The sequence below is a fragment of the Halichoerus grypus genome, chromosome 3, assembly GCF_964656455.1.
Source record: "Halichoerus grypus chromosome 3, mHalGry1.hap1.1, whole genome shotgun sequence".
Taxonomy (NCBI): Eukaryota; Metazoa; Chordata; class Mammalia; order Carnivora; family Phocidae; genus Halichoerus; species Halichoerus grypus.
In genome coordinates this window covers 204,507,713-204,533,240 of record NC_135714.1, presented here as the reverse complement: position 1 = coordinate 204,533,240, position 25,528 = coordinate 204,507,713, and the positions used below count along the sequence as shown (strand labels likewise).

General features: G+C 38.2%; 1 protein-coding gene and 1 pseudogene across 2 annotated transcripts in view; both read right to left on the bottom strand.

The window, feature by feature from the left end:
* CSMD1 (CUB and Sushi multiple domains 1) overlaps positions 1-25,528 on the bottom strand; it is a 2,059,737-nt gene that overhangs the window by 1,219,111 nt on the left and 815,098 nt on the right. The window lies entirely within an intron of this gene.
* On the bottom strand, positions 7,019-7,184 carry LOC118544876 (U4 spliceosomal RNA; annotated as a pseudogene).

Here is a 25,528-nt window from a genome sequence, read left to right as displayed (position 1 = left end):
TTCTCTGATTGACTTATTTCGCTCAGCATAACACCCTCCAGTTCCATCCACGTCATTGCAAATGGCAAGATTTCATTCCTTTTGATGGCTGCATAATATTCCATTGTATATATATACCACATCTTCTTTATCCATTCATCTGTTGATGGACATCTTGGCTCTCTCCACAGTTTGCCTATTGTGGACATAGGTTGCAGCTGTTTCTAACTCAAAGGGAGACAATCATCCCCCAAATAGTACCTTTATGACAACCCACTAGGTTCTACCTTAGGCATAACAGAAGAGTCCTTTCTCCTCCCTCTTCTTGTTTTTCTGGTTTAGAGAGGATGATGATGGTGGTGTTTGTGGAGGTCACAGGCATAGAGGAACACTGGCAGCAGTAAGAAGTGTTTATCACTCAACAGCCTCCATTCTACAGGCATTAAGTAGACCACCCCCGTCTCATCAAAACCATTTGAGTAAAGCCATCATCCTCATTTTACAGAAGGAAAATCTGAAGTACAGGCAGTCTTAGGACTTACCCAAGATTACTGCAGATGGTAGACCCAGAAACCCAACTAGGGGCTATTTCCAGAGCCTGACTTCTCCAGCCCTCACTGTTCCAATCCCACAGTCAAAAGGAATGTAATCATGGAAAATAGGACTTCATATACATTTTTTTTTTTTTTTATGGATGTGTGGTGCTAAAGTGCTTTAATCATTGTAATAACATTTAGTATATATTTAATTTGTACCTGAAAGATTTTAAAAGCTAAATCAATGTCCACTGATACTACTTTATGGCAGGAAGTAGTTTTAAATTAAATTTAGTAATTCTAAGTTTTAAACGTTCAAGCTTATGACTTCTTAAAACTGAGATTTAAGAAAAAGTACAAATTTGGATAATTGTTTTTCTAAAGTCACATTTCATCACAAATTACAGGAAATATTCTGATTTTTAGAAAGTAGTGAATTTAGAAAACAACACTTCATCAAATACACCAATGAAATAGTAGTTAAATCCTAGAATTTTAAAAAAATGGAGTCAACTTTGAAAATGTGGGGTTAAGTTGACCTAAACATAAAACAATGTTGAAATTCAAGGTAAGAGTTTAGAATAGGGGTGCCTGGGTGGCTCAGTTGTTTAAGCGACTGCCTTCGGCTCAGGTCATGATCCTGGAGTCCCGGGATCGAGTGCCGCATCGTGCTCCCTGCTCGGTGGGGAGTCTGCTTCTCCCTCTGACTCTCCCCCTCTCATGCTCTCTCTCTATCACTATCTCTCTCAATAAATAAATAAAAATCTTTAAAAAAAAAAAGAGTTTAGAATAAAGACACGGAAGATGACACAAACGAATGGAAAGATACACTATGGGACACAAAGCAATGTACAGATTCAATGAAATCCCTATCAAAATACCAACAGCACTTTCCACAGAGGTAGAACAAATAATCCTAAAATTTGTAGGGAACCACAAAAGACTCCAAATAGCCAAAGAAACCTTGAGAAAGAAGAACAAAACTGGAGGTATTACAATCCTAGATTTCAACATATACTCCAAAGCTATAATAATCAAGACAGTATGGTACTGGCACAAAAACAGACACATAGATCAATGGAACAGAATACACAGCACAGAAATAAACCCATGATTATATGGCCAATTAATCTTCAACAAAGGAGGCAGCCATATACACCGGGGAAAAGACAGTTTCTTCAACAAATGGTGTTGGGAAACCTGGACCGCTACATGCAAAAAATAAAACTGGACCACTTTCTTACACCATACACAAAAATAAAATAAAAATAAAGACCTAACTGTGAGACCTGAAAACATGAAATTCCCAGAAGATAGGCAGTAAACTCTTTGACGTCAGCCATAGAAACTTCTAGATACATCTGCTAAGGCAAGGGAAACAAAAGCCAAATTAAACTATTGGGACTACACCAAAAACGCTTTGTAAATGATTTATCCAATAAGGGGTTACATCCAAGAGGTGCCTGGTGGCTCAGTTGGTTATGTGTGTGTCTTCTGCTCAGGTCATGATCCCAGGGTCCTTCATTGGTGTCCTTCTCAGTGGGGAGCCTGCTTCTCCCTCTCCTTCTGTCCTTCCCCCGTTCATTCTCTCTCTCTCAAATAAAATCTTTTTTTTTAAAGGGGGTTATATCCAAAACATATAAAGAATTTATGCAACACCAAAAAAAAAAATCCAGTTAAAAATTGGCAGAGACATGAATAGATTTTTTTTTTTTTTAAGGCAGAGATAGCCAACAGACACATGAAAAGGTGTTCAACATCACTAATTATCAGGGAAATGCAAATCAAAACCACAATGAGATATCACCTCACACCTGTCAGGATGGCTAAAATCAATACCACAAGAAATAACAAGTGTTTGTGAGTATGTGGAGAGAAAGGAACCCTTGTGCTCTGTTGCTGGGAATGAAGATTGGTGCATCCACTGTGGACAACAGTGTGGAGGTTCCTCAAAAAGTTAAAAATAGAATCACCACATAATACAGTAATTTCACTGCTGGGCACTTACCCAAAGAAAATAAAAATAATTAATTTGAAAAGATATATGCAGTTCTATGTTTATTGAAGCATTATTTACAATTGCCAAGGTATGGAAGTAGGCCAAATGTCCATCAGCTGATGAATGGATAAAGAAGAAGTGGTATATACATACAATGGAGGATTATTCAGCCATAAAAAAAGAATGAGAATCTCCCCATTTGCAACAACATGGCTGGACCTAGAGGGTATAATGCAAAGTAAAATAAATAAATCAGAGAAAAACAAATATCATAGGATTTCACTCATATATAGAATTTAAGAAACAAAACAGATGAACAAAGAAAAGAAAAGAAAAAGAGACAACCAAAAAAACAAATGCAAATATAGAGAATAAACTGGTGGTTACCAGGGTTGGTGTGTGTGGGGGGGTGACATAGGTGAAGGGAATTATGAGTCCACTTATCGTGCTGAGCACTGAGTAATGCACAGAATTGTTGAATCATTATATTGCAACTGAAACTAATACAACATTATATGTCAATTATACATGAATTTTAAAAAATAAAAAATTAAAAAGTAATATATATGTTAAATATACATATATTTATATATATACTTATATTTATATAAGTATATTTATATTTATATCTGTAAATATATATTTATATACATATATACTTATATAAATATATATATATATTTAATAATTTTATTTATTTGAGAGAGAGTGCTGAGAGCACAAGCAGTGGAGAGAGGGAAGCAGTCTGCCCATCTAGCAGGGAGCCCGACGCGGGGCTCGATACCAGGACCCTGGGATCATGACCTGAACCAAAGGCAGACACTTAACTAGTGAGCCACCCAGGTATCCCTAAAAAGTAATATATTTAAATAAGAAAATAAAAGATAGTCAAGTCAGGTGTCTTCACAAGGCTCAAAGCATTAGCTGAAAATAAGAAAAGCATTTTGCCAATGCAAGGTTAAATGGCTGTTTTGGCAGATTTTATATGTTTGAGATACGTAAAGTGTCTCTGATGCATTTACAGATATGTAAATTTACAGATATGTAAATACAGATATGTAAATATATACAGATATGTAAATACAGATATTATTTCTGTAAATAATATCTATAAATGCAGATATGCATTTAGATTTGAATCTATCATGTTTCTCATTTTGCATGAGGGCCAAGCCACCATTTCCGTATTATGGATATCACATCTTAGTTGTGGACACTGTGAAATCACTCGTGCTCAGATATGCACAGACGCGTGTACACAGAGCCCCACCCCCTCCATCTCTGGGCCTCTGCCTTGTGGGGCATTGCAGTTATTTTCAACCACATCAAACTGAAGTAAATCCATCTTATTTCGATAAAAATATCATCTTACCAGTGTTGGTGTTATCATCTAAACACTGGAAAAGAAGAATAAAGGCCTCTAGTTTCAAAAACTGTCTTAAAAAAAAAGAAGCTCTAAAAAGATCTCAGTGCAATTGTTCTCCGCTGAAGAAATGGCATGGCTTGATATCATTGCATACATCATCAGACTTATTTATAAGATACACACCATTCTGTGCAAACATAAAAAAAAAAAAAAAAGAAGTATTTGCCATTCCTTAGAAGGCATCACTCTTTTTACTTCTTCTTCCCATTTACGCTCATCATAGCCCTGCTTGAAAACTGAGTAATCCCAGTTTCCAAGGGAATGCCAATGATTTTGTAGATAACTTTTTGAAACATAGTTTAAAAGCTAAGACTGAAGAGTGCTTGCCATTTGATGCTTTACATATCTCATTTAATTCCATCAACAACCCTACCAGGTAGGTGCTATTGTACCTACAGTTAGTAATGAGCCTTGGCGATGTTACATAACCTTCCCTGTCTAAACTGTTAAGTGACAGAATTAGGACTTAGATCCAGGTCTCTTTGATTATAAAAATGTAGGCTTTTAGCCACAGAATTAGAAGAAATCTTCAAGGTAATCTTGTCGTTCCTTCTCCATTTTTCAGAAGAGAAAATTGAAACCGAAAAAGAGTTACATGGCTCTTTCAAGGTCATGTAGTCGTGGGACTCAAAGAAAAGGTCCAAACTCAAGCTGACTAATCATAACCAGTGTCTTCCTGCCACTCTTACACCATCTCCTATAGGGATCGCCAAGCAGTGACTTGTGATATGGACCCAAACCTACAATGTCAACAAGTTTAATATCTTCCTCCCAACAGAAACAAAAGCAGTAAAAATTATTACAATTTAGCAGATAAAATCTGCAGTGTACTATAAGGAATAGAAGGCTGATGTTATTTTCACTGATTCTGAAATTAGTATCAAGCAATGACATCTGACAGTTTTGAGCTATGTGAAGCAGAGAAGTTTCATTTGTTTTTACCTGTTTCTTGTGAGATGTGTCACTGGGTTATTTCGTTTTCTATAGAATTGAATCCTCTAACTTTTATTTTGGAAGATTTTATAATGGTTTAATAAGTGAAGACTCCATCAGTTTCTATCTCTTGCATTTAAATACTCAATACCTATAGTATGGAACATGCCTTTAAAAGTAATTTCTTTACAGGAGTATTGTACATTTTGACTATCCATTATATATCTGCATACGACTTTGCTCAACTAAGCAATTTTCTTTAATGTCAACCTTGATGAACAAGTAAGCATTAAAGTAACATTTAAACACAAAAGTAATACATGGTTAAATGAATCTAAATAAACTAAGCCAGTGAAGACATCATAATTAGTTTCAGTGCCTACTTTGAGTAAATTTCCTTTCCAAAATTCCATGTGTTTTTTAATTGTTACTTTACCCGTTTCCATCAAGAAACATCCTACAATTCACCAAAGCGGATTTTCCAATAATAAGGTTTGCTAAATAAAACTCAGCAGAGTTTAATGGATGCACGTTACTACAAAATACATTCTGTTTCTTATTTTTCTTAAATAAATTTTGATCTGCAAATGTGTTCAGTGCTATCTTTGAGGTCAATCTTTGAGAATGTAGTATAATTGGTATGACTTTAATAAATGAAATTAAAGATGAATTTGGGACTTACAAAAATTGTTTTACCCGGTTTGAGAAATAGTTTTGCTTCTCAAAATTTAACAAAACTGCCATAATGTTCAATTTAGATATTTTAAATTCATTTTACTTGTTACTTTGATTTTTATCCTTCCAAATCACAGTGTAACATCGATTTTGTGAAATAATTATCTAAACCTACGCCATAACTTTGGCATCAATTAAATTCCAGATAAACCTAAAGTCTTTTAAATTGATTGTTGTTTCAAACCTCTCTTGAATACTACATATTTTCAGTGAGGTAAAATCCAAGGAAATAACTTCAAAACAAAGTTAAGCATAAAAGTGGTAAAATATTTTAAGTCATGTACCATCATCAGGATGAATTAGTAGAACCAATATTGCTAAGCTCAACAGGCTTGGGAATGTGAAAATTTACTCAAGTGTAATTCTGCTTTAATGTTCTATGTTTATACATTGATTCAAAGACGCTGATCCGAATGTGATTCAGTAAAAAGAAAAATATTGGCTTTGAATCAATATTCAGTTAGTTACTTGTTATGTGACTTTCAATGTCTTACATAAATACTCTAGGCTTTTTGTTTTTGAGGAAGGGAATAGAAATATGGTATTGAAGAATAACTCTGAACACAGGGAAACCAAATAAACATAATAAGCAGTTAGTAAATGAGTCATCCCCTTCATCTTTCCTTTGTAAATGTTATAGTAGTAACAATCCAACACTTACATAGTTGTAAAATATTTAAAATTTTACCATACGATAAGTTACATTTTAAAATTTAAGTATTAAAAATTATTATATAATTTCAGAGAAATAACCAAAATACTTTATATAGTTGATAAAAGTTAAAAAAAAACAAAACAGACTTGAACAAAATGGAATTTTGTTAATGTGTAAAAATGATATGGATTAGAACATCCAAAAATTTATTCATAAAACCACAGACGTCTTAAAGCACACACAAGGTGGCTGATTCTAAGATAGCTGAGGGCAGAATATGTCCTCTGAAAATGATAACACCCTTGGAGTTTGTTCAAGGAATAAATCTTTAAACTGATCATCTGCAAACCCCACTAATCCTTGCAATGCCCCTGGACTAAACACTAGATATAAGCTGATACATACAGATACATATGACAGATACTTACTCAATGTATAAACAACAGGTGTTATCTGTTCAAATTATTAATATTAACATTGATCATTAAAACAAATTTTGCAATTCCATTACCACGTATACCTTTAGACACATTTATTTTACCTCATTCATTTTACCTAATTGGATTCCAAATCTCTTAATAATTATACTCTTAATGATGATGTCACTGAGTAATGCTGTCTGCTGGAAATATAATATGTGCCTCATGCATTATTTTAAATTTGGAGTCATGTCACTGAAAAGCAAATGCAAAAAATAAAAGTAAACTTTAATAAGATATTTTGCTTGATCTAATATATCCAAAACATTATCATTTCACTATGTAATCAATACAAAAATTTATTAATGAGACATTTCACATTCTCTTTTTCATGATAGATATTTAAATACTCTATGTGTCATATACCTATAGCATATCTTATTAGCAATAATCGCGCCTCGGATAAACCTCATTGGCTATGATACTGCCACTGCGCAAAGCTACCTATAGCATATCTTATTTGGATTCTCAATTTTCAACAATTAAAGTAATAGGTAGTCATAACAAAATGATAAATTGTGTTTAATGACAAAATATTTTACAACGCTTTTCTTTTTTAATTTAAATTCATCTTAATGGAAACCAAGTACAATTTATAATTTAGTTACTCAGTTACCCTAAATTCAATGCGCTCAATTGCCATATTCACTAGTGGCTATCATATTGAGCAGAACCATTCTGGAAGAGTATCCTTTCTGTTCACCTACAGGTAGATGTTTATGCAACTTTTTGTGTGTGTTCACCACATAAAAGGCAAGTGAGTATTAGAAAACCACAGTAAAGGAGAAAGAAGAAAATCACTCCTTAAAATAGCTGTCTATAAATGTAAAACACTTGTGTTCATATATAAATCCAAGATATGGCTTATTTTATATTTTGTTTTCTATCTAAAGCTAAAGTAGATGAGGAGGGAAAATTTTCTAAAGGTACTGTGTTTTGCCAAATCTATGATTTTTGCAAAAGATTTTCTTTGAATGAGAGAAAATTGATTTTTCCTAGCAGTTTGAAAAAGTTGTGTCTGTAAATCACTTTACATTTCTGCTTAGTACCTTGCTTGTTTCTGTAGAAAACAACCCTTTATATAAATCAGAGGTATCTAAATAATTCTTAGTAAAGGTTGCCAGGTAACTGTCCAATTTAAAAGAAACTACTTTAAATTACCTTAAAGCATCTCAGGTCAAAGAATTAATGTTAAGGAAATGCTGGAATGACAAAAAAAAAAAATATGGTAATTTACAGACTATGTTAAGAAAAGTGAGCATGGGCCGCCTGGGTGGCTCAGTCCGTTAAGTGTCTGACTCTTGATTTTGACTCAGGTCATGATCTCAGGGTCGTGGGATTGAGCCCCTGTAGGTCCACACTCAGCGGGTAGTCTGCTAGAGATTCTCTCCTTCTGCCCCTCCCTCCATCATGTGTGTGCGCTCTCTTCTCTCTCTCTCTCAAATAATAAATAAATCTTAAAAAAAAAGAAGAAAAGTGAGCATATAAATTTTCTAAGACTTAGATACCTCTGACTTAAATAAAAGCCTGTTTTCTACAGAAATTAACAGCAAATATCCCACTATGTAAAAAGATGTGAATGGAAGAAAAAGATTATATGAGGACAGAGAGATCATCACCTGTTTAGAAGATACAGATTGGTTCAATATAAAGATAGTAGGTATGTGACCAGATGAAAATGGTGAATAATCTTGATCCTAAGGACTAATCATAATATACAGTATTTTAAAACATTATTTCTGTAACTTCTTGTAACATAATGTCTTTTAAGTAGTTACATGGCAAAAATGACACAAAAAAGGCTCTAATGTAAGACTTGCTTAAAATAAGGTATAGACAGAGAACACATGGGCAAGGAGAAGAGGAGCTTCACAGAGATGCCAAAGTCAACAGCTGTGCGCAGGCTGAATATCCTCTCTAGGGCATCACTCCATAATTAAAAAAAATGTATGTACTGTGACTTACCCTATCTTGAAACAAAAAATTAAACAAAAACACTCTTCTGATATTACCTCGTCCTACAGCTCAGCTCTGCTTCTCTTCTTCCTTTACAAGGAGACCCTAACCCCCCTTCCACATTCTCTCATGATCATCTCACACAGGCTCTCTGTCACCCCAACCTCCCACAGCTGTGCTCAAAGGGACTGGTGACTTCAGTTCTGCCCATAATGATCAGTTTCAGCTCCTATGCATTTGTCTGTAATCTCTGACCTAACATCATCTCTATAGTCAGGACATTTTCCTCCTATCCCATGGGCCACTTAGTCCTATGCTTCGTCGCTGGTTCCTTGGTTTCTCTCCAACCTCTTCTTGCTGGAGTGCTCTGGGCTCAATGCTTGAAGCTCTTCTCTTTCCTACTAAACTCACTTGGTGACTTTGTCTAGTTTGGTGATAAAAATACCATTTATACAGTTATAGAATCCTAGTACCGTGCATCTGGCCGAGGTCTCCTCTGAGAAAGTCCAGCTGCATACTCATCTCTGCTGCGATATCTGGTGGGAACCTAAGATTTCCTATGTTCTGCCTTTTCTCATCTAGGTAAATGGCATCTACATATTCCCAGTTGCCTAGGTCCAAAACCTGGGGTCATTGATATTCTCCATTTCCTTACATCTTACCTTCAATCTTTCAGCAAACCCCACTGACTTTCTTCAAAATATATCCCAATAGGACCACCTCTATCTCTGCCACGTCTCCGTTTTCTTCTCTTGTAGATAAAGGGGTAGCCTCCAAACAAATCTTGCTTTTGTCCAAGCTCTGCTATACTCCACACAGTCATAGAGAAATCCTGTTAACTGTAAAACAGATTCTGTGATTCCCCCACCTGTAACCCTTTGATGCCCCCTTACCTCACCTGCAGTAAAAGGTAATGTCCCTCCAATGTCTGAGAAGGCCTTATAAAATGTGGTCCCCTAGTCCTCTTCTGACTTTCTGTCTTGCGTTCCTACTCTGCTCCAGTCATGTGGGCTTCCCCCGAGGATCCTGGGAACCCCCAGGCACACCACTGTCTGAGTGCAGCACTGCCCTCAGGCTCTGCTTCAGTGTGTGCCTGGCTCCCTCACCCCCATCATATTTTGCTCAGATGCCACCTACTCACTAAGGGTTTACATGGCATGTCTTTATGTTTGAACGCATCCTCCTTCCAGTGTTGGTACCTTCTATCTTCCTTCCTTGAATGATTTCCATAGCATGTCTCACCATTTAGGATACTAGACAGTTTACTTGAGTTTTTCTTTTATCTTTTAATCTTTTAGAAATATTTGTTTATGTTAGAGAAAGGGAAAGAGAGAGAGAGGTGGGGAGGGGCAGAGGGAGAGGAGAGAGAGTCCCAAACAGACTTGGCACTGAGCCTTGGAGCCGGATACAGGGCTCGATCTCACGACCCTGAGATCATGATCTGACCCAAAACCAAGAGTGGGCATTTAACTGACTGTACCACCCAGGAGCCCCTATTTTTGTTTTTGTAAGTACCACTGTCATCTTTAGAATGTAATCAGTAAGAGAGGTTTGCTAGGAAGCGTGTGCATGTTTGTGTGCGTGTCTTCTCCATTATCATATCCTCTGCAAATAGAAGAGCATTAGTGCCTAAAACCATGTGGAATGAATGAAAGAATAAATAATGATTCATGCATTCAAATGCAAAGCATTGTGGAAGAATCGGAGATTAAGAACAGATATCAGTAACATGTTTTGCCTCTCAAGAAGCTTCTCTTGCCAAAGTTACCGAAACCTTCTTGTTTGAAGCAAAGGGGCTTTCAGTCCTTATTATCTGTGGATAACATGTTAGGTCTGCTTTTTTTCTTGAAAGACTATCATGTTTTGGCTTAAGTCTATGCAATTTACATTTCAATTATATAAAAGGAACTTCAATGCATGAAGTTCAGCAAACTTAGATAATTTATGACAAACAGAATTCAAGTGCCATCTGAGAAAATAATGATTCTCTATACATTAAATACAACATGTTAGAATATGCTTCTTTTTTTTTTCCTAGCTCTATAGAGGCCCCCACATCCTTATGATGGGAATGAGAAATGCTATTAAGTAGATGTGAGCTCTATAATCTCAGTGTACAAAAATAAGGAACACAGAAAACCCATAGCATTCTCAATGGTCCATTTCCAAATTGCATTTCTACAAACACAACTTCTTGGTGGAAAATATTTAACACTTCCATTTAAGAGAAGTAAATAAAGAGAAAGGGGACTCGGTGTCCAGGCAAAAATAAATTATATACGTGATAGATAGATAGATAGATAGATAGATAGATAGATAGATAATTTTTTGAAATTAATACTTTTTAGTTAGAGGTAGCCAGGGAATGTAGAGTTTCAAGTGACTCAGTTTTGGAATGACATTGAGATTTGTCATGACCTTTCCTCATTTATAACACCAGCTTGAATTCCTCCAGCAAAACTTTTTTTCCTAAAATGCATTCATATCACTTTTCTCATCCATATGTTTCAAAGTGTTTCTGAGCTATTTTAGACAGGTGTCATTATCCCAATGCTGTAGATGAGGACCTCAGACTTCAAGTCTACACTAGGAGCAAGGCATAACAACCGGTCACATGTTGGACCCACCTACCTTTCTATTCTCACCTGCTATGACACCTCACCACTTTGCATGTTGGACCCACCTACCTTTCTATTCTCACCTGCTATGACACCTCACCACTTTGCTTACTAGCACTTGTACTATTTGCTTTTCTGCATCAAGAACCAAGCTTTCCCTGTTCCCTTGTGCATATGCTGCTGGCCCCAGTAGGACCACATGTCCATTGTTTTCAGATGCCTGTCAAACCAACCCTCTTTGGTCCAGGAAGGTTTTCTAACTTGCTCTCTTATTGAGAATTTACATAACGTGAACTCTAGGCCAGGCTCTTTTCTGCAGGTAGAGCTTATGGTAGCAAGACAGACAAATTTCTTGCCTTCCTTGAACTGATGTTCTCTCCAGAGCCATAGAATATATAATATAAGAATTTTCCCATATTAATCATTTCCCACTTTATATTATAATCATTTGACTTATGACTTATCCCCACTTCCGAATTAGAAAATCAATAAGAATAGATCTATGTCTGATCAATCTTTTTTAGCCTGAACTCACCTTAGTGGGCACATACAAAATGTTCAGTAAATATTGGAGATGAAGAAATACATTGCCAATAATTACATAATTACTTAAAGAAAATTCCCACTAGATTTCACTAAACCAAGCCCCAAACTTGCCTATTTTCTCTCATGCAGATAAATTATAGCCACCTTCATTTGTTTGCACTGATATTTATGTGCTGGGCTTCTGAAATTTCCATCTTCTTTCTTCTTTTTTTTTTTTTTTTTTTGGTTTACAGTCCAATCTGCTTGAGTAACTTCATTCATAAGACAAATCGACTAAATCTCAGTTTAATAAAAAATGCCCATTATGTGTGATTCTCTCATTACTTACATCAAATACTTGAATACAATTGTGTGCATGTTTTTACATAAATTATGTTTCATGCACTACACTGGATTCTGTGTTCTTTTCTGCATAATGTAATTATCAGCATCCTTCATTTGAATATCATAGTTTAATACAACCAGAAAAGTAGATAATATTTCCAAATAAAAGGAAAAACAATGTGTATTGTTTAAAATATCTCCATTCCTCTCAGGAGTAGGTTTAACAAGAACAGTTTATCAAGCAAATCATTTTAGTAGGTGAGCAACTACCTAAGTTTTGAAGATAAGCAAAAAGAATGTGCATGTGTCTATTAATGAGAAAAATACTGCTCTACCTGAAATATACCACTGGACTAAGCTAATAGGGTCTATATCAGCATTGTCCAAAATAGCACTGGGAATGTTCTATATCCACATTGTGCAATTCAGTAACACTGGACGTGTGGCTTTTGAGCTTTTGAAAGATGGCTAATGTGATTGAGAAAATAAAATTTTAAATTAAATTACATTTAAATTTGAATTTAAATCTAAATAGTCAATGTGTCTATTGACTTCCATATTGGACGTCACAATTGAGCTAGCTCAGACACCAAGTTACAACATATACTCTCTCATTCCTTTCACAAAAAGAGCTGTAAGGATCAGCAATAATCCCTAGTTTACTTGTGATTTGGCTACAGTGGAAAGTGAAGATCTATAAAATCAGAACCTGTCAAGGAGCATCTAAGAAGACTCCATGGATCCCTGCCCCCCTTTCCATGTCCTTCTACAACACCAGAACCTGCCTTAAGTAAGGAGGATCCAAGATGTCTCCATGGATTCTCACACCTTGGTATTTCTCTAATCCCCTCCCCTTAAGTGTAAGCTGGACCCAGGGCCTCACTTCTACCGATTATAATATAGCCCAAATGAAAGAGCTTAGATGTCCATCAACAAATGAATGGATAAAGAAGATTTGGTACACACACACACACACACACACACACACAATGGAATATTATGCAGCCATCAAAAAATGAAATATTGCCATTTGCAATGACGTGGATGGAACTAGAGGGTATTATGCTAAGCCAAATAAGTCAATCAGAGAAAGATAAGTATCATATGATCGCGCTGATATGAAGAATTTGAGAAACAAGACAGAGGATCATAGGGGAAGGGAGGGAAAAATGAAACAAGATGAAACCAGAGAGGAAGACAAACCATAAGAGGCTCTTAATTTTAGGAAACAAATTGAGGGTTGCTGGAGTGGAGGGGGTGGGAGGGATGGGGTGGCTTGGTGATGGACACTGGGAAGGGTATTTGCTATGGTGAGCACTGTGAGTTGTGTAAGACTGATGAATCACAGACTTGTAGCCCTGAAACAAATAATACATTATATGTTAATAAAAAAAATTTAAAAATGAATATAGCCCAAATGATGGGAATCACTTTCAAGACTAGGTTATAAATGGGCTGTGGTTTCCATTTTTCTTGGATGATTTGCCCTGAGAGAAGCCAATTTCCATGATACGATGCAGCCCTTTGGAGATGCCCAGGTAGTAAGAGATCCAAGGGCTGCCGACAGCCTTGTGTGTGTGAGCTTGGAAGAAGATCCCTACCATTTCCACAAGTTTAGATTGTAGTTCTAGTGACAGGTTAACTGCAAATTCCTAAGGGACCTTGAGCTGGAGGTACTGTTAGAGAAAAAACTATGCAGTGATATTTGTTAAAACATGCTAGGAACACTTCATTCAGAGGAAGAGAGAGAGGAGGGTTGCCAGGATAGGCACAGGGACCACTGCAGTGGGATTTTACAGTGAGTTTGAGAGATTAGGCTCAACTCCAAATACAGCATGGGAAGTAAGAGCTTATGACCCAAGAGTAGGGCAGAGGATCAGTAGATAGATAATTCCTAAGATCGGGGTAAGGGAGGGAGGGTCTATCTTAACTGTCTGAAAAGGATTCTTTTTTTATTTAAGATTTTATTTTATTTGTTTGACAGAGAAAGAGAGAGAGAGAGCACAAGCAGGGGGAGTGACAGGCAGAGGGAGAGGGAGAAGCAGGGCTCGATCCCAGGACCCTGGGATCATGACCTGAGCTAAAGGCAGACACTTAACCAACTGAGCCACCCAGGGGCCCCCCAAATAGAATTCTTGCTGAAGACAGGTCAGGGTGTCAGACATCACCTAGGGGATGGTGGAGGATGAAGAACTCAATAGGATATTATAGGTGATCAGACATGGAGGGTGGGGGTCCTGATAAAAATGATTTATTGAACCTAGATTTTATAAGGAAGTGTACAGATGGGCCTGAGAGAAGGTTCAGGAACCTGACAAACGTTTAGTCAAGCAAAATTGCTCTTTATTTGAAATCCGAATGTAAGTGGGAATTCTGTACTGTATCTAGTAGGCCTCAACCAATAGTCAGTGCTTGGAGCAGGGTCTCTGTGCTTGAGGGTTGCCTTAACAGAGGAAGGGACAGATGCATAAAAAACACAGATTTAATTTAATAGAGATGAGCAAGGGATGTTTTGGGGGCACAGAAGTAGATATACAAAGTTGAATTCTAGGGCACAGGTAAGGTAAGAAATGTTAATCTATTGGGATTTACAAGACATGAGGAAGGCAAAATTATCACAATTTTTCACAATATGAAACTGCCAAAACCTTACTAAATACATAGATTTATTGAGGTTTAGAAAAGATGAATGTCATTTTTTGACTCAAAACAATGTTAATTATTAACATAGGAGTTTCTGAATTTCTGAAAAAATTCAGGACTCTATCAGAAATGTTTTCATCATAAAACACAGACATATACGCATGCGCACACACACACAACACCTCAACTGGGCTTAAATTTTTAAAAAATGAAATTCATTCACTCAGTGGTAAGATCGGCTTCAGAAATAATCTGATCAAATTTGGGGGTCCTTTTCTTCTTTGTAGGAACTCTATTCTCTCATGGCTTCAAAATTATTCTTGTATTTCTCAGCCTCAAGGCACACGGTTCAGAGAACGCCAGAGCTTCCTTCCCCTTGGTCCTCAGCATAAAAATTGCAGGTGGTGTTATACTGGTGAGAAGTATGGTAGTTCCTGTGTCCACTCAGAGACCAATCTCTGTGACCAAGGGCATGCCCTGCCCCCATTGGTTTAGGCCCTGCCACTCACCCACTTCTGAACCAATCAATGTCAAGTTGGCAGCCCAGAGGGTGGAGCAAACCATGGGCATGGGTGGAGGTCAATCCACGGAAGGCCCGTGAATGCCACCCAGCGCAGGAGACTTAGGAAGGGTCGACCACAGAAGGCGCAGCTGGATGCAGCTCCATGGCCATGCCCACGCTGTCTTGAAAGCTAAGTGTTAAATAAAAGGATGGAAATGATTCTTAACCAAGAATCAAGGCTACATGCTTCATCGCTGTCATTTGGACTCAACCATGGGATAAAGGTATCATTGTTCCTGTTTTCTCCATTGAAATGAAGTCTCTGAGACAGCAAGTCTCCTGCCCAAGATCTCACACCTTTAAATTAGGAGAAAAGGAATTTCATTCTAGAGTGCCCATTTTTCCTTTTGTATATGTAATAGATTTAGAAGGCTATTAACTCTTTGAGGAACTATGGGCACATATAATAAATAACACAATTCCCCTACCCCCAAAAAAGAGGTACTTATAATACCACATGGAGCCTGGCTGGATGCTATGATATTTGAAGCCTCTTTCATAATAATCAACACTAGAAATGATAGAAGTCTGGTTGGTACCAACATGCTCAAAGAAAGACCGCAGAGCAGTCAGCAGACTGAGGGAGAGAGGGGGAGGGGTAGAGAGGAGGGATGGAGAGAGGGGTGAGGGGTGGAGGGAGGAGGAGGGTAGGCAAAAAGAGGTGGCAGAGAGGGAGAGAGATTTTCAGAATGATTCGGGTGCCAGACAAGTCACACCCTCAAAAAATATTCGGATAAAATATTGGCGTAAATGCACACTAGACCTCTTGGGCACACTGACATTTTCACAGATCTGATGTCAATTCCTTAATTTAATATTGAAGTCCTTTAAATTATTATTGATGGCTCTTTGGGATACTTACTGAATTGCAATCTCTTATCTCTCCCTTCTCCACTCTAAGTATATTATATTCCTTTTTAAGTGAACCCTGGGTGCTTTCACTGACTTTTACTTTGCACTTTCATAGATAAATTCTGCCAAGAATAATATTATCTGAGGAATAGTGTAAGACCTTGACCATCAAGAAAGATCATTGTTGAGAAGTGATTTTTAATTACTTCTTACTGGGGAAAATTTAGCTCAAGTCACAAAGGTGATATCACAACTTCAGGCCCTTAAATAAAACCATTTATATTTAATTGCCTCCACCACGGGGTCACATCCTTAGAAGAGTGAATCTTCCATTGTTTGGGTTAGAGTTATCTTTTGCACTTTTTCCTGATTACTTTGTAACAGTGCTGGGCTTGAGTCCGATCTGGCTTCATTCTTACTGGAAATGTATTTTTACTGTTCAGTGGAATATGTTCAATTAATTGACACCTGTCTTAAAGTAACAAAGGACACTCAAAATCACAAATATATGTTGGCTCTAAAACATGATGAGGAGACGGCAGACAGAAACCAAATGAATAAATGTGAGCACTGTAAAAACAGCACTATCGTTTGCTTAGAAGTTCTATTAGGAGGGTAAATATTATAAAACGTTTCAGTGATTATCACAGCATTATGTACGATAGCAAAATTTTGAAATCAGACAAATCTCATAAGAAAGCAATTCACATAAACTGGGACCTTTACTCATGGGAGAATTTTATTGTCAAAGATTATTATCTGGAAAAAGAAATGTTAAATAACATTGAGTTACGGGGGGGGGAGGTAAAATCACTTATACCCCAATGTTCATGATCAGTTACATAGGGGGAAAATCATGCATGGGGAGAAAAACTAGAAAGCAATGGGCCAGAATGTTAGCTGGAGAGTAATGGGGCTAACGGTGACTTTTATTTTTCATTATTTCCACTTCTGTATGTGATCAGTAGCTGCCACCTGCTATCCCAAAGTGATAGGTGTCAGAGAGGGGCCCCGGACTAGTTCTGTCAGCATCCCCGGGAGCTCCCCAGAAATGCACATTTCAGACCCCACCCAGAGCAGCAGGTGTGGCTCCCAGTGCCGTAGGGAGCCCCTCCGCTGACTGGGGCATGCACTGTGTGAGAGCTGCTGGTGTCGGGGAGCCGTGGGGCGTGCCAGGTGTCCACTGGCCTTCTCTTCCCACCAGCTCTCCTGTCCTCAGGAAGCCTCGCCAGGGTTTCCAGCCATGGCGGTGTCAGGGAGCCCCACAAGTGGGAGCAGAACAGTCCCACGCAGACTTGGAACTCCCACAGAATCACTTTCACTGTCTGCACGTCACACACACAGTCCAAACACAAGGGGACAGGAAAGAGACTCCATGTCCTGACGGGGAGAGGAACAAAGCCACATCCGAAAGGGTCTGTCTTAGTCCATCTGGGCAGCTGTGACAAAATTACCACAGACAGGGGTGATTGTAGACACAGGCATTTATCGCTCACAGTTCTGGGGGCCAGACACCCAAGGTCAACGGGCTGTCAGATTTGGTGCCCAGTGAGTCCAGTCTGCCTGGTTCACAGATGGTCATCTTGCTGGGTCGGGAGGGAGGGACCTCAGTGGGGTCTCTTCCATAAGGGCACTGATCCTATTCTTGAGGCTCCATTTCCATGACCTAACCACCTCCCAGTGCCCCCTCTCTGCACCCCATCACCTAGGGGCCTCGGCTTCAACATCTGAAGTTGGGGAAACACAGCCTTCTCAGTACAGCAGGGCTTGTATGCCCTGTGCAGAGAGAGCTGTTTGGTGTTTGTTTGTTGCTGTTTCCTACACCAAATGTGTGCAGTTTATAAGGATTAGATTATTAGTTAATGTCAAAAAAGTCATATTGTTTACTGACTTCATTCTTTTGAATTAGAAGCAAGTACAACGATCTGCACTTCTAGATAGCCCACCTTTTCACATTCCTGTGTCTCTCTTATTTACCATTATTTTTCCTTAGATGCTTTCCTTCCTTTCTAATTATTTTCTCATTCTTTTTTTCCTTTTTTCTTTTTATTTTATTATGTTATGTTAATCACCATACGTTACATCATTAGTTTTTGATGTGGTGTTCCATGATTCATTGTTTGTGCATAACACCCAGTGCTCCATGCAGAACGTGCCCTCCTCAATACCCATCACCAGGCCAACCCATCCTGCCACCCCTCGTTCCCTCCAGAACCCTGTTTGTTTCCCAGAGTCCACAGTCTCCCCCATGGTTCACCCCCCCCAATTTCCCCCCCTTCATTTTTCCCTTCCTGCTATCTTCTTCTTTTTTTTTATAACATATAATGTATTATTTCATTCTTGATCTATCATGGTGCCTTCCCCTCACTCACTGTGGTTCTGTTCCTTTGCTGGGACACCCAGCCCAGTCACTGTCCCAATTCCTGCTAATCTCTCCGCTGTTCCCTCATGAGCAGGGTGTGTCAGGGGAACAGACATGGCAATAACAAGTTCTAATCCTGAATCTGCCAGCACAACGTTGTATAAGGATCAGGACCTCAGTGCTTGTCAGGAAACCTGTCTTACTAAAACGGAAACATGGCGCTAACCACTATTTCAGATGTCCTCTAACATCTAAAATCACGTTATCTGATAGCTGTAAGTCTTTACTGCCGGAATTCGAAACCTCAACCAACCAAAACACCAACTAGTAGAACATCCAAAACACTCAATACTTATTGACCTGTGATCACTGTACATTGGTACGTTTATGTCTAAGTTAGCAAGTTCCCAGAATTGACCCAGCCTATTTTTAATCATGAAATGTTGCAGGGATAGTGGATTGCCATAGCCAGTGTGATGAAGTTAAAACAACAACAACAACAAAAAACAAAAACAAAAAAGACCAGCTGAAAATAGTGCACACACACACAAAAAAACCCAGAGGGTCTCCAAATAAGAAAATAGAATATTAGATACATTAAACATTCCAGTATATGATTGACTAGTTAATCCCAAGTGTTGGGAGGCAGAGCCATTCATTTGGGTATATCTGCTTGAAAAATAAATGAGACTGTATTAAACATAAAATAGACTACCGTGAACCACTGCTGATTTGAATTTCCTATTTGCTATAAATCACTAATAATACTAATCTTATGCTATACATATAATGCACCTGAATAGAAACACCGTGATGTGGTTTAGTATCATTTGGAGTGCTTAAAATATGATTCTTAATTCCTATTTACATCTTATTGACCATAAGTTATATATTATTTGAGTTAAATGGACCCCATTCATTCATACTCCTTTTCAAAATAATCCTCCCCCAAACAATGCTAAACATAAAACAAAGCAAACAAAATGGCATCTTTTTTTTTTTTTTTAGATTTTATTTATTTATTTGAGAGAGAGAATGAGATAGAGAGAGCATGAGAGGGGGGAGGGTCAGAGGGAGAAGCAGGCTCCCTGTTCAGCAGGGAGCCCGATGCGGGACTCGATCCCGGGACTCCAGGATCATGACCTGAGCCGAAGGCAGTCGCTTAACCAACTGAGCCACCCAGGCACCCTGGATCTTTTTTTTTTTAATGACGTAAATTAACTGTTTTGTTGACTGGTTGACTATTTAGCAAATGTCATTTTTTAATAGTCACCTGTACCAATAAAATTATCAGTTTTCCTCTTCCTCAACTGATTTTAACATGATTTCACAGACATAACTACAAAGTCAGTACAGCTGTTTTACTAGGTGATTCTGGTGTGTGTGTGGGGGGGTGGTGGTGTGGTGCAGACTTAGATAAACACACACATAAATGTTACACTTCGATATTTAACCTACTTGAGTCATTTTTCAATTCTAAAGCTCAAATATCCCAAGAAAAATAATTATGGTGGAACTAAAAAAAAAAAAAAAAATAGAGCCAAATAGACATATCAATTACCTGATATTAATTAAGTCCTGCATTTCAATCAATCTATTTTCATTTTTTTATTATGTTGTGTTAGTCACCATGCAGTACATCATTAGTTTTTGATGTAGTGTTCCATGATTCATTGTTTGTGCATAACACCCAGTGCTCCATGCAGAACGTGCCCTCCTCAATACCCATCACCAGGCTAACCCATCCTCCCACCCACCTCCCCCCCAGAACCCTCAGTTTGTTTCTCAGAGTCCATCGTCTCTCATGGTTCTTCTCCCCCTCCGACTTCCCCCCCTTCATTCCTCCCCTCCTGCTATCTTCTTCTTCTTCTTTTTTTTTTTTTTTTTTTTAACATATAATGTATTATTTGTTTCAGAGGTACAGGTCTGTGATTCAACAGTCTTGCACACTTCACAGCGCTCACCATAGCACATACCCTCCCCAATATCTATCAACCAGCCACCCCATCCCTCCCACCCCCACCACTCCAGCAACCCTCAGTTTGTTTCCTGAGATTAAGAATTCCTCATATCAGGGCACCTGGGTGGCTCAGTCATTAAGCGTCTGCCTTCGGCTCGGGTCATGATCCCAGGGTCCTGGGATCGAGCCCCACATTGTGCTCTCTGCTCAGTGGGGAGCCTGCTTCTCCCTCTCCCACTCCGCCTGCTTGTGTTCCCTCTCTCACTGTCTCTCTCTGTCAAGTAAATAAATAAAATCTTAAAAAAAAAAAAAAGAATTCCTCATATCAATGAGGTCATATGATACATGTCTTTCTCTGATTGGCTTATTTCGCTCAGCATTAACACTCTCCAGTTCCATCCATGTCATTGCAAATGGCAAGATCTCATTCCTTTTGATGGCTGCATAATATTCCATTGTATATATATACCACCTCTTCTTTATCCATTCATCTGTTGATGGACATCTTGGCTCTTTCCATAGTTTGGCTATTGTGGATGTTGCTGCTATAAACATTGGGGTGCATGTACCCCTTCAGATCCCTATATTTGTATCTTTGGGGTAAATACCCAGTAGTGCAATTGCTGGGTCGTATGGTAGCTCTATTTTCAACTTTTTGAGGAACCTCCATACTGTTTTTCAGAGTGGCTGCACCAGCTTGCATTCCCACCAACAGTGTAGGAGGGTTCCCCTTTCTCCGCATCCCCACCAACATCTGTCGTTTCCTGACTTGTTAATTTTAGCCATTCTGACTGGTGTGAGGTGTCAATCAATCTATTTTCAAATTGACTGATACATTAGGGGAAAAGGGGGGATATTGGATTACTCTTTTCATTGTCTGAAGTAGATGCTTAAGGTAATGTACTTGAACTAAGTTTTAGTGAATTTATCCAAAGCACCTAAAACATGCCCTGCCCACAGTGCATAATCTTTATATACTTTTTGAAGTAATCAGTAAATGCTGAGTATGCATGTATAATGGGCTATTAGAATATGTGCCCCAAAGGACTGCATTAATAAATGAATGAGATAACATATAATATTATTAGCAAATGCCTGTCAGTTAATATATGCTCAGTGAGTGCCTGTCCCTTTTATATTCAATGATATGTGATCAGAGAAAAGAAAGGCATGTTCTACTCCAAGGAGATTTTATGAATAAGAGTGATTCTCCTGTATGTTCTCTCTCGAGGACTAAACACTAAGTAGATAGTTGAAACATTCAGATTGTGAATGCTCTATTATTTTGAGGCTATTAATTAGAAAGACTCTAAACAATTAATATAAATAACAGAAGATCAAGATTTTTTTCACTAATGACATGGCTCCTAGATAAATGAAATGAGGGAAGCAGAGACCAGTGAAAATATGCAAATTGGGCAGCATCCTAATTATTGAAATAGAAATTAATATCATTGAAGTCAGAATCCCAGACTGTATGTTTGAACAGGAAAATGCATTTGATGAAATCTAATAGAATCTCAATTAGCAAATTAAGATATTGGCTGATGAGAAAATGGAGCCAGTGAAGCAAGAATCGAAGTCTTGTGAATGAAGAGGGATTACTTCAGATAAGCGAACATGCAGTGGGTTGTGCTATGATCATGTGGACAAAACTGACAGATGTCACACCCACAATATAGTCACACTCTGTATTTGGGAGATTATCTTAAAAAATATGGAGTTAGCCCAGTGATGGGCATTAAGGAGGGCACGTTCTACATGGAGCACTGGGTGTTATGCGAAAACAATGAATCATGGAACACTACATCTAAAACTAATGATGTAATGTATGGTGATTAACATAACATAATAAAATTAAATTAAATTAAAAAATATGGAGTTAATTCTATTTCATTTTAACAGTTTTTATTACTACATAAATTCCATGAAGCCCTGAGATGTATTTAAGGGGTATAAACAGGTGTCCGGCTTCTGAAAAAGGAACAAGTCTAAAAATTATTTTCAATGAATCAAAATTTGGATTCTGTAAGAAAAATATTATCAGAAAAATATTTCTGTAAGAAAATCAGGAAATTTAAGATATTTAACATGATTTTTTCACGACTATTAACTACCGCTAATGTAATCTAAATAGTAATTTTGCTCTTTTTCAGTCAGGAATTTAGTGGAAAGCAGCTCCACAAAACCTCACATCGGAGACCCACTTGTGTGACATGTGGATTACGGCTGACTAGTAACTGTCAGCCCCGCAAAAAGCTGCTCTTCCACTGGTGCTGGGAACAGTTTGCTATTTCTCTTCTGGCGTAAGGTCTCTCCTGCTCAGGCATTCTTGGTTTATTTGTCAGGATACGCTACAGCCCACAGCCCCTTAAGTTTCAATTTGCAAGTGAAGTAAAATTCCACATAAGTTATTTACATCTTTGCCAATACTGTTAAGTTGATAAGCACAATGTTAAATTTCCTAACAGCCATTACAACAACAACAAAAATAATAATTCAGTGGTGAAGGAGAGAAATTTGAAGCAACTGATTATGGAAAATGACATTTTAAAAATATCTTTTAGAAAAAAAATTATTAAAGCAATATAAGTAATCTATTGTTGAAAATCCATTTTTTTTAGGAGAGGCATATGGACAACAGGCCCACAAACTTGAGACAGCCATCACAATAGTCTTGGAGAAACCTTACAAACCACTAGTGAGCATGTGGATCAAGGGGAATCCCAGAGCCCAAATAACGTGGTCCACGTGAAGGGCGTGTCATCAGTGTTTGTTCCCGAGGATGATGCCAAATTCTGTAAATATCGATACTGTCATCTTTGTGACCTTGCCCTTAAAAACTATGTTTTGGGAATATTAATTATAATCTCCAAAAATAGAGTAAAAATATTAAAAAAAAAGAGTATAACCATGAAAGAAACAGCATAGTAACCTGTAGATATACTATATTATATTAGCTCTAAGTCAGGGCAACATGAGAGTCTAATCATGAGCAGAGATAATACATTCATTTTCTATTCATCAAGGCCAATGTACTCATTTTAAGTCTACTCATATGATATTTAGGAATCAGTGTCTATCTTCCAAATGTTAAGCTGAGCCCAGCAGTTGGTGATGAACACTTGCATACTGGTCGTAACAACCAGACTTCCCATCTCCAGTCACAGCTGGAGGAGCCGTTCAGATCTGATCTATTATCATCTTTACAAAGATAGCACAGCGTCATCAGTAAGGCTCAGGCTCAGACCAGATCTGTTGGCTTTGAACCCCGGCCTTGCACTTGCTATGACTTGTGATCTGGGGCAATTTTTTAACTTCTCTGTGTTTCAGTATCCCCATCTTAAAATGGGATACTGATAGTTCTATCATAGGTTTACTATGAAGGTTAAGTGCCACGGTGCTCTTAAAATACTTAGAATGGTGTAAGTAGTAAACATTATAAAATTGGATGATTGATAAACAATCATTTTACAAATAGTATACGCTGTAGGATTTCAAGAACACATGCCTGTGTAGAGAACCAAAAAATAATAATTTTGCTAACTCAAGTTGAAGAGAAATACACTTACTAATCCTTTACTTACAAATAGAAATTGGTATTCCATCTCCCAAAGCAACATGCTGATTTATGAAACTGCAAAACTTATTATTTAATTTAATAGCCAATTAATAAAGGGCTAATTAATAAACAGTAACATAAATAGTAACGTAAGTGCCCAGTGAATAACGAATTTGAGAGAACATCTGTTTCTAAAATAGACTCACGTCTTTGGTATAATTATCATTTTAAGATAAAGTGCATCCTACAAGTAAAATCCCTAAGATTAGTAGAAGGTGCAGTGTTAGGAGTCAGAAGGCCAGACTGCTGAAAAATAACCATGCCTCTAATTAACAGAGTAACTTTTGCTCAGTAACTTGAGTTCAAAGATCATGGTTTTACTATTCAAAAACTACTAAATAACCAAATTGGATTAGCATCTCCGTAGCACTTCCAGCTTCTGATCTAGCCTGGAATACACAAATTATCCTTAATGGTTACAGGTAGATTTTATTATGATTTTGTAAATAAATATTCATTGGCACATCCTGCCCAGGTGGACGTGGAGAGTCAGGGGAGGCACAGGAGATGTGGTGGCTAGGGGAGCACCCTCTGAGAAGGGGCGGCGCCAGGCTCGGCTCACCACCAGGTGGCCCACAGGGGCTCCCAGAGCCTGGGAGAAACGGCCAAGGCGCCCTGAGCACAGAGCATCTCAGGACACTAGGAGCTCAGGGTGGCTGCTTTTACTTTTTCATGCTCCTGGGAGCAAAGAGAAAACTGCAAAAGTACGAGGAGGGGGGCATGTTCAGAATTAAGGATGGGCAGTCATTCATCTCCAAGTGCCCAGAGCCTGGTCCTTGGTGGGAGTCTAAACTCCGCATGGGATGCAGTGAGTGGGGTGGGCCAGCACAGCCCAGAGCCCTGGGAGACCGAGAGCGAGTTTGCCATGACGACTTTCCCATTTGTGAAACAAAGATGCTAATCAGTAAAATTATGAAAATTAGATGCAACCTTATGGTGTGAAAACTGCATGAAACATAAAGGATGAAGGGAGAGGAAGAGTCTCGCTGTTGCTGATCACAAGTATGGCCCTATTTATGCCTCCTGGGCTGAGAAGCTACCCTAATTCCTTACTGCCTTAGTTCTATACAATGAAATCAGTAAATTCAATTTGCATTAAGAATAAATATTTTTCCTCCATAGGACTCAACAGAACTCTTTTTTTTAAAGATTTTATTCATTTATTTGAGAAACAGAGAGAGCACCAGCAGGGGCAGAGGGAGAAGCAGGCTCCTCATTGAGCAGGGAGCCCGACTCAGGACTCGATCCCAGGACCCTGAGATCTGACCTGAGTGGAAGGCAGACACTTAACCGACTGAGCCACCCACTCACTCTCAACAGAACTCTTTTGATACCGATGAC